The sequence below is a fragment of the Dendrobium catenatum genome, unplaced genomic scaffold (assembly GCF_001605985.2).
Source record: "Dendrobium catenatum unplaced genomic scaffold, ASM160598v2 fragScaff_scaffold_1690, whole genome shotgun sequence".
Taxonomy (NCBI): Eukaryota; Viridiplantae; Streptophyta; class Magnoliopsida; order Asparagales; family Orchidaceae; genus Dendrobium; species Dendrobium catenatum.
Genome location: NW_021320152.1, coordinates 118,050 through 128,391, shown reverse-complemented (window position 1 = coordinate 128,391; position 10,342 = coordinate 118,050).

The window sequence follows — 10,342 nt, the reverse complement described above, 5'->3', positions numbered from 1 at the left end:
CACCTTAGATGCAATATTCTTCTCCTTGTCATGGTTCCCTGATAACAATCTTTCTTTGATTACCGATTTTCTTGCTCATAGCAATGAGTGAACCAAGAAGATTTCAATAGAGTAACCCCATATTAGATCTTAGACCTCTCGTAATTGCAGTAATCTCTTATAGCATAAAGCAGTAGGTAAACACCCATTGCAAGAATCTTATTAACCCATTTCAGCACTCCTCCAGTTAATTCCCATTAACCAAGTGCCTGCCAAAGAAAGTCCGCCCCCCGAATTATTTGTGTGCAATCAAATATGTTAAACAAGATCAGCAATAAATTCATTAGGAATTTCATTCGAAAAACGTTCATAGTCTAGTATAAAGATATTAGAAGTCTTGATTGCTTAACCTCATTTGTCCCTTCATAGAGTTTAACAAACGTCTATCCACTATGTCTTTTCGCTTTTTGGGCAAAGTGGAAACCCCGCTGTGGTATCTTCAGATTTTAAAGCACAAAAGAAAACTATTTAAATATTTGGTATTTAATTGTGGCTAATTCACGTTCTACTATAGATCCAGAAGTCTGCAAAGAGTTGTTTCTTAAACCCTCAACTCCATAAACAATATAAGTTGGTTTTGTTGTAAAACCTTCCTGGACTAGGATCCACATACAGATAATCAAGTGACATAGTAAGAAACGCTACGAACATGTACCTCGTTTCCAAAAATCCAAAAGGTGAAATTGTCAAACAGTAGGAGGTTAAGTGATACGAGTACCTCAGGTGTGTCTTCGGTTTTCTAAATTTACAGCACATGCTTCCTCCGCCCTGCGGAATACGTATATATGAAACGCACAATTCATTTTCGTCCCGGGGTTTCTTTTTTACTTTTTCCCCGGGGTCCCCAACACTCCAACCAAAAAAAAACCCGTTTTTTTGAAAAAAAGAAACGGGGGGTTTTTCCCCACCTGGAGGGAGTAGTTGGGATCAAACTTACTGAGATTATTGAAACCGATGCTCTGGATACGGGGGTTTTTATTTTGTTTTGTAGTCCCCCGGGAGCTCTTTTTATTTTTGGGGGGGAAAATACTAGGGTAAGAACTAGAGATATTGTTTGTGGGAGGAAAACCTAAGTTTACACTGTCCCAAGGGTCTTCCTCTAAGTTTATAGCGTGGGGGGGGGGGGTGATTGGTAGTCTTTAAAAAATTTTAATTCCTCTTTACCAAAATGAGTAATACCGAATAATTGAAAATTTTTCTTTATAGTTTTTGTAGATAATACCATTTTTTCTTTCAACCACTCATAGCAGTTTTTAAAGGCTAAAATAAAATGCGCGAAAAGTAAAGAAACAGTAAGAAATGACACCAGATTTATAGTGGTCTGGTCTAAAACCAGAACTCCGTTTTTCTACAATTAAACCCAGAGTTTCGTTCTTCCCCCCCAATATTGCCACCCACCGGGTTTTTTGAAACAAAACACCATTAAAAAGAACGGCCATGGAGTATTGCACTATACCAATAGTGACTTCCTTTTTGCACCACAAGCAAGCGGAGAAGCCTTTACAAAACAACTCTTTTCACCACTAACCGTGCGCAGAGAAACCGTTTGTCCTTTTACACAATCCCCAGTGTTTGCAGAGAGACCGTCGTCCTTTCACACTACTCCTAGTGTGGGTAGAAGACCCTTCGGCTGTTCAACTCTCCAAGTGTAGGTAGCGAACCCTACGGCTATTCACACTCTCCCAAGTGTAGCAGCGAACCCTTGGCATTTCACACTCTCTCCAAGTGTAGGCAGCGACCCTTCGGCTATTCACACTCTCAAGTGTAGGCAGAGAACCCTTCGGTTGTTCACACTCTCTACAGTGTCGGCAGAGAACCGGATCTCCTTGACAGATCTTCTCACAAGAATCTAGAAGGAAGAAGAAAAAGAGTGAAAGTATACCAATTCCACATAAGTGAGATTCTTACCTTTGAACTCCAAGTGAAGCCTTCACGCTCCAGTGTAGGAATCCTCCTTTGAATGCACTCTCACACTCTCTCTTGGCTATTCTCTCAAGAGGCACGAAGATCAAATGTCAAAAGATTGGGTGGCAGTCTTATTTGAATATTTATACAAAAAGAACAAGAAAAAACGCCCAAAACTGCAAGTTTTTCAATTGTGTACGTAGTGGATGTGCCCGTACGATCGTGGATTGTCCTGGAGATTTTACTTAAAAGCCTTGAAATGAACCTCTTTGTATATGTGTAACAAAATATTTTCGTACAAGCTGATGGTCCCCGTACGAACTAAAGTTCATCCGTACGAACGGTTATTTAACTAGGTAGGTATAAAAACTGCAGAAAATCGTTCTAAAAGTCGGTTAATCGTATGGACGAATTTATTCCATATGGACAAAATTTTTACAGAGAACCGATGTGCTGGACGATAATTAATTTCATCTGGACGAAAATTTTACCAGAGAACAGATCATTATGTACGATAATTTTAATTTTGTCTGGAACGAAAATTCTTACAGAGACTAGTATGACTCGTCCTGTACGATATTTAATTTCGTCTGGACAAAATTTTTATAAGAGGCAATCATCATGTACGATAATTTTATTTCGTCTGGACGAAAATTCTTACAGAGAAATTAAATGTCCCGGAGATTTTTAATTTCGTCCTGAATGAATAGGACTTAGAAAATTTTTTTTTCAAGCTAATTCCTATTCGTTCATCTGCTCAATAGGAGATAACTGATCTGATCGTCCCGACGAACTGATATCGTCCTGCGTAAGATCAGTATAAAATTTTATATGATCTCCTTATATGTGTGTGTTGTTTTTTTATTCACTCAAAAATTTCAATCACTCCCTTTCAATTTTATTTCAAGAAAAGTACAAGCTTTAATTCACAAGTATCTCATGCTGAATTTGATTTAGAAGTCTTCATAGTTGTGGAGTTCATTTTTTCTGAAATGTATAGTACACACAAGAGAAATACAAATCTTCTAAATTATTAGGAGATAACTACACATTTGAACAATAATGTTTGGAATCATCAAAACTATACAAGTTGCAAAAATGTAAAGCATGTACATAGCAACTATCTTAACATTTGGCTCTTATGTAATTGTCATCATTAATAATGAAACTAAATACACTTGAATAATCTTTACATTAATTTGCAAAGACCACTATATACAACTAGTATATGCAACTGTCACTCATCCTCAAGAAAATGGATAGATGGAGGTTAGATATAAGACCATACATATGGGACTAAAGATACATCTAGGAAAGGCTAAGGGGAATTGAGTTAATGAATGCCCAAACATATTTTCGGCATACCTCACTAATGGTAGAACTCCAACAGTAGAAACTCCATAAAATCTCTGCTTTGGAATAGAAACAATCATCCCAATCCATACTGGTGTCCAAAGTCTCAAAGTTTAGACTTTTAACTTTAATACTAATGAGGAAAAACTTTGAAATATGTTAGATTTTCTTCCAAAGATTAGAGACATGACATCACTTAAAATTACTATGTGTCATTAAAGGATAACTCTCCACTATACTCGAGAGGTGAAACACTGATACTTCTTAGTTGGAGGTCTAATTTTGCATAGTCTTAAAGTGACTTTGAAGGGACACAATGTAATAAAATTTCACCATTATGGGATAGCCTATACATGGTGGTAGACATGGTCAAACATGGAATATATATGATAAAATATGTTGATGGAAATATGCTACCTCATTGCTTGAATATTTGAAATCTTTACAAATATTATAAAAATTTGTTGATAAAAGTATTTTCTGATTTGACTATATAGCCCTCATATTCAAATGATACATCATGGAATCATTGTATTATCTTCTAATATAGTAAAACTTCAATCATTATTATCATAATGTTATCTTCTAAGTAGTATCACAACAATGGCTTTAAAGAAAATATAAAATATAATGTAAATTCTAGAAATACACAATGTTCATTATATCTCAGCCAACAAAAGATTAATCCCAAGGGGATTTGATTCAACCTCTTTCACGTAGGTTAATGTCATCAAGTGATGCCTTCACAATACAACCTTGTATAGGCTAAACATCTAAGTGGATGTCTCTCAAATGTTTCAAATTTTATGATCAATCTCATGGGAATTCAATCCAACCTCTTCCACATAGGATAATGTCATCAAATAATACTTTGATAATACAACCTTGGATAGATTAAACATATATTAAAAGGATGTTTCTTAATTCTTTCAAATTAGTTAACTTCATAAAAAGTTTTCTATCATTAAACTTGAATGAACTACAAACTATTAAGTTAGCCTTCTTTTGAATACAAAGTTATAAGAAGCCTAAATATTTCATTATTCCACTATATAGAGGTATACATCTCTAGAAATAAAATGGATAATTAAAATTTCTAAAAAAAAATAAATGCAATACAACCATTAAAAAAAAAATGCAACCTCAATATTCTCATCATTGCTAGAAAAAGCTTTTTTTAGCTCACTTTTAATGTCACCGTCACCTGAATTTGTGGGAGAATCTTCAGAAGCCTGGTTTGGAGTCAACCCTTCAACTTCAACCCTAATTTTACATTGTACGAGGCAAACTCCTTTTAGGAAACATTAGATAAAGCCCTCCTCAATACATTGAAGCTCTAAATCCTCCAGTTCTATGTCATATATATGTTTGTGAACATGGACTTGAATTATACTCTTGAAGGCTCGTATTTTTTTTTTGAAATCTTCAATTTGTTTTGGAGATGAAAATTATGGTCAAGACTTGGCCTTTGACTAAGCTGTTTCTTTCTCAGATGGATGACTTCAAAATTTCTCATCTCCATCCTTTAGCGCTACCAAATTCATTTCAGGAGTTTGTTGGTCCTTCACATACTGATTAATCACTATTTTAGCATTTAATAATTTGGTCTAAAGTCAATTCACCTATTGATGTTTGAAAAAAATGGAAGTAGCCCTAGTAGATAGCTAGTCCCATTCTATATTCTTCCAGTTGGTCTTCCACTGCTCTTATCTCCCTAGCCTTCCCCTACTTTTTTGTTTAAACTATCCTTGAAGATATGTAACCTTTACAAATTCATTATTCTAATCATTTGATGATTGAGTTAGCTCCATTTAAATATGCTTTCACCATAACATCTAAAAGAAAGGTATAATATTTGTAAGTTACATGTATTTATACATGAAAAAAAGAATAAGAAAAATAATTGCTCACCAATTCTTTGATATGTTGACATCTGATACATTTATGAGTCAGAAATTCATTAGGAATGCAAATTTCAAGGAGAAGAATCTTTATAATCTTTAACATTGCTCTCTAAATTCTTATATCTTATTCTTCTTCTTCTTTGACAAGGGTGGTGGATCATCATTATTTAATTGTTTAGTGGTAACTTTTAAAGTTGGGACATATATATCTTAAACTTGGTTTGAATTCTTTAGCATTGTTGCATGAAAAGTTCCCCCATGAACAGATAGACCAACTTTGAATAAATAATCCTCTTCTATATGTTTGTTGTCATAATGTATCTCATAATGAAGACAATCAATATAAGGAATCTTAAGAGGTCTCGATACATATTCTTCTCCAACGTGAAAGGGGAACTAGTAATTCTTTAAGTTTTCCCAAGATTTATAAGAGATTCTAATCAATCATCAAAAAGAAATATTAGTTAGCTCAACTCTTTGATGGATATGTGGTTTGAATGTCTAACCATTTATACATGAATTTTATTCAACCTTGTATATTGAAAGTACATCGACCCACGTAAGAAAATTACTTTGGCATTAATATTCCTCAATGATGTTTAAAGAGAATAATTAATCCTATAACAATTTACATAGCTCTACATGAAAATTGAGATATGCTAACTCCACACATTATTGAAATATCAAATAATTCTGATAGAAGTGGAAAACAAAGGCCCACTCACAACCTTTTTACATAAATTATTAAGTATCCCGATAGAGGAAATCATGCCCAATTTTTGATTTTTTAGGAGCCCTTACAATGATATCATTTGGGAAATAAAATTTGTTATGAAAGTCAATCAGAGAATAACTAGTGATAATGGACACCACTTCATCACCCCAGGCTATCTTATAAGATCTATTTGGATTGTCATTCCGAGAAAGAGTTGCATTATTTTCTTGGGTCATAGTTAGTTTGGAGGAAGAATGATCATCCATCAAAACTTCTGCACAAAGAGGGGCACTAGAGCTTGATAGGAGATACCTCTTATTCAAGACAATCGAATGCATCCATTGAAAGAAGAAAGATGGGAAAGAGGAATAGCAAGAGAAAAATTTACTTCATATACACATAGAGGAGATTGATAGGGATGTTGTTTATTCGCGATAGTGGAAGACCTCTAAAGAAAGAAGAAGAGACAGCAACGACTAATTTGAAGAGGAATTTGAGGTCTTCCCTTACCCCCATAGGAGCTATTTATAGGTATAGGGTGATGAAAGAAGAACAAGTTTTCTAAACACTTTTGAAAGTTATCGGTATATTTAATGATTTTTTTGAATTTTATAGAAAGTTGATTGCTTCCATAATTAAATATTGAAAAATAAATTAAAAATAAATTATTACCTATACTCTAAGAGACAATTTTTGGTTCCAGCTATACTATAAAAGCAACAATGGTGGCTAATTTTGCCAAAAGAAAAAAGAGGGGACGCCCCTCCCTTTAAATGGGTAAATTATTAGGTCAGGTGACCGAACGCATAGATAGGTCCGGATATTAATAAAATATTATTTTAAAATTAGCACAGTAAAGCGCAACTAAAGTGCAACTAAAGCGCAGGTAAAGCGCAACTAAAGCGCAGGTAAAGCGCAACTAAAGCGCAACCAAAGTGCAGCTAAAGCGCAACCAAAGCGTAGCTAAAGCGCAACCAAAGCTCAACTAAAGCGCAAGTCAAAAAGCTCAAGTTGATGCGGCAAATGTTTATTGGATGTCCGAACTTATTTTCCGCCTCCGGTCACCTAACCCAATAATTTTCCATTTACACGAGCAAATAGAACCCAGTGTGCTCTGTTGGCCCATTATTTAAGAGGGCCCCACAAAAAATGTAAGCACACAAATTTGCGTACGCAGGGGCCATACGTACTGAGAGGTAGTCGGCAAGCTGGCTAGCCAATTTTGCCACAACATGTGTCCAAGTTAGATTTTTGGCTAGGATAATTTATTTTGATCATTGTTGTGGTTCTTAAAGCCATCTATTGACATTCCGGGTAAAGTTTTAAAACTTTTGATCCTCGATGGAGCCTTTACAATTGATTTCAAGCAATTTAAAAAAAAAAGGGAAATAAAATCAAAAAGATTTTAAGTTCCAATCTACACGTCCACCTCATACATGTCATAATTGTGATCGATTATGATTTATTTGATTCATATTCACAAAAGAAAAAGCCACATTGTTGTTCAAAAGAAAACTCACGCCTTGTAATTATTTGGAATTTATAATTTTTCATTTCAAGAGTGCAAACATATATTTCCAGAGTCTACAAGTTGTGACATCCAAAAATATAGGCGGGGGGGGGGGGGGGGGGGGGGGGGGGGGGGGGGGGGATGCAACTAATATATTACAAAAACTTTCCTTACTCAGGCATGAATCTCGAGATATATCTATACAAAAAAAGTCCTAAAATTAAATTAAGAATCATCCAAACTCTAATTTTTGAAATCTCATAGTTGAATTGAGTAGCGTGAAGAGACGAACCTAATGACACCAAAATCTATCCAATCAAAGTCAAATTGAGCCCAAATTAAGGTTCCAAATCATAATTGGAAGCTTCAAGGTGTTACTTGGATAACCAAATGTTTTTTTGAATATAGCATGTTTTATTCAAATAGTGCAACTCGACAAGGCAATTCCAACGACCTCAAGATCATTTAATTCTGATATCATTAAGGCACCTAAATGCTCGATCAATGGTCTATGATCAAGGGGGTCAATATCAGCCATCCATTCTAATATGCCTATCTTGACCTTGATCTGTTCCATATTTTTAAGCCATGCCATTCTAAAAAAACTATAAATAGAACCCATTTCTCACATAAGATAGGAGAAGGATAAGTGGAAGAAGAAGAAAAATTTAGAGAGCTCTCTTGTGGTAGACTACCATTGGATCTTTTCTTGAACAACGACCATTGCCAGATTTTTTCTAGTTCACTTACGTTTTTCTCCACCACCGACATTTTTTTCCAAACACGGATGTTCTTCTCCACCACTGACATTATTTCAAAACTCTAAGGCTCTTCCACCCATCAACATTCTTTATAAATATCAACGTTCTTCCCAAACACTCGATTTCATCTCCATTGCCGATATTCTTCTCGACCATCACTAGAGTTCTCCTTAATCAATGTTGAAGTTATTCCCAAACATCGCCAGACTTTTACCCCAAGAATACATATTTGATGTTTTGTAGAACTTTTCAATACATTATATTCTCCCTATCCTCGGATTGGAGGATAGAATGAGTTTTTTAATCTATCCAAATTTTAGTGAAACAATTTCAACTGGACAAGGCCCCATGGTTTTTCCCTTTCTCAGGTTTTTAAACGTAAAAATCTTTGTGGTTTCTCTTTCATCTGTTTATGTGCAGAACTTTCGAGCATTACTTGGAAGTATATTCATCTCACTCTACTGCTATGAATTTCTCACTCCACAATAATCAACTAATAATATCTCCTTCTATTTCACAATAATTCTAAATAATTGATCCAAGATTTCTAAAACATGTACTCTTATTAATGACTTGATCAGTCAAAGTCATAATCTCATCACTAGATCTATTCTATTGTTGTTCTTTAATTATAAGGTGCAAGCTCATGAGCCTGTTTGAACTTATAGAACTAAACTTGAGCTCAAACTTAAATTTGGTTAATTAATCAAGCTTAAACTCAAATTAGAGTTTTTTTTTTTGATCAACTGCAAATAGCATTAATAAAAGTAATAAAAGAACAACCAACTAAGTGATAGCAATCCTATCACTTTCCTCCTTCAATAAAGAAAAGAAACTAGGAGGTACCTTATTCACTTCTAAACAATCCCAAAGAAAATCACCTCTCAAGGCATGGTTAGCACACCAATGAGCTAACCTATTACAACTTCTATTGACAAATTGGAATAGAAATACCTCAAAATCTTTGAGAAAGTCCAAGTCCTCTCCTTTAGAATTGCCCATCTTTAAATTTTGAGTCATAGCTGATTTTTGTAAGTGATTGAAGACATTGTAGTTGTCTCCCTCCACAATTAAGCCTTTAGTACTCAGCATCCAATTTTGTAAGATCTTCTTCAAAGAACAAACAGCAAAAAACTGAACAAATCCAACATCCCAGTGCAATAAAGAGAAACCAAAAGCCAAGAGCATCCTTCCTCTATGGTCTCTAATTATTCCTCCAATCCCAGCTTCATTAGAACGTAGAAGAGCCGCATCTAAGTTTACCTTGATCCAACCGGGTGGAGGGGATGCCAATAAGAAGAGATCAGCTTATTATGCTGTTTAACATCCAAGTGGTCCGAAAGAATCAAGCAAGAAGAGCTAGCAGCTTGGTATATGGCATTCGATATAATGAAAGTAGTTCCAAGTTCTTTTCCATCATGGATAAAAAAAATTCTACTCTTCCAAGAATTGAAAACCAGAGAACAATAAAGATTGGCCATAAAAATATTCTTCTCCCCTGTCATTTTTAAGAAATACAAACATTCCTCTAGGCTATTTAAAGTGGGAAAAATGAATCCCCATTTTTCAGCCATTTTAAAAATCTGCTTTAATCTCAAGCAATTCACCGCTACATGTTCACCATTTTCAATCATATTGCAACCTCTAGGACAAAGGTTCATACTTGCCAATCTTCTATGTACCAAGAAATCCATAATAGGTATTGCATTCTTCAATAGTTTCCACCAGAAAAAGCATACTTTCGGATTCAGTTTAAATTTCCTGATATTATTCCAATAATTGATCCACCTCGGTTCCAAATCTTCATTCCCAGCTCTTATAAGTTTTACCATCCCAGAAAAAGTTCTTCCCGAGTGCATTTTTAATATTTTCAGGTTATCACCTTGGCTCTCTGATTTAAGTTTTATGTTGCTAATCACTTTCACCAATTCCTCTCCGAAGTATTCCTGAAGATTTTCTTCTATCCAGTGACCTTCCGTGATAAAGAATGCCAGGTTGTTCAAACGATCAACATCAATTGCAATGAATGTAGGCCAGCTATCCAAACTTCTATCAAGGATCCATATATCTTTCAATATGCTAACAGATTCACCATCTTTAATTCTCCATCTAACAATTTGCTTTAAAGCTTTAGTACCACTTTTTAACAATTTCC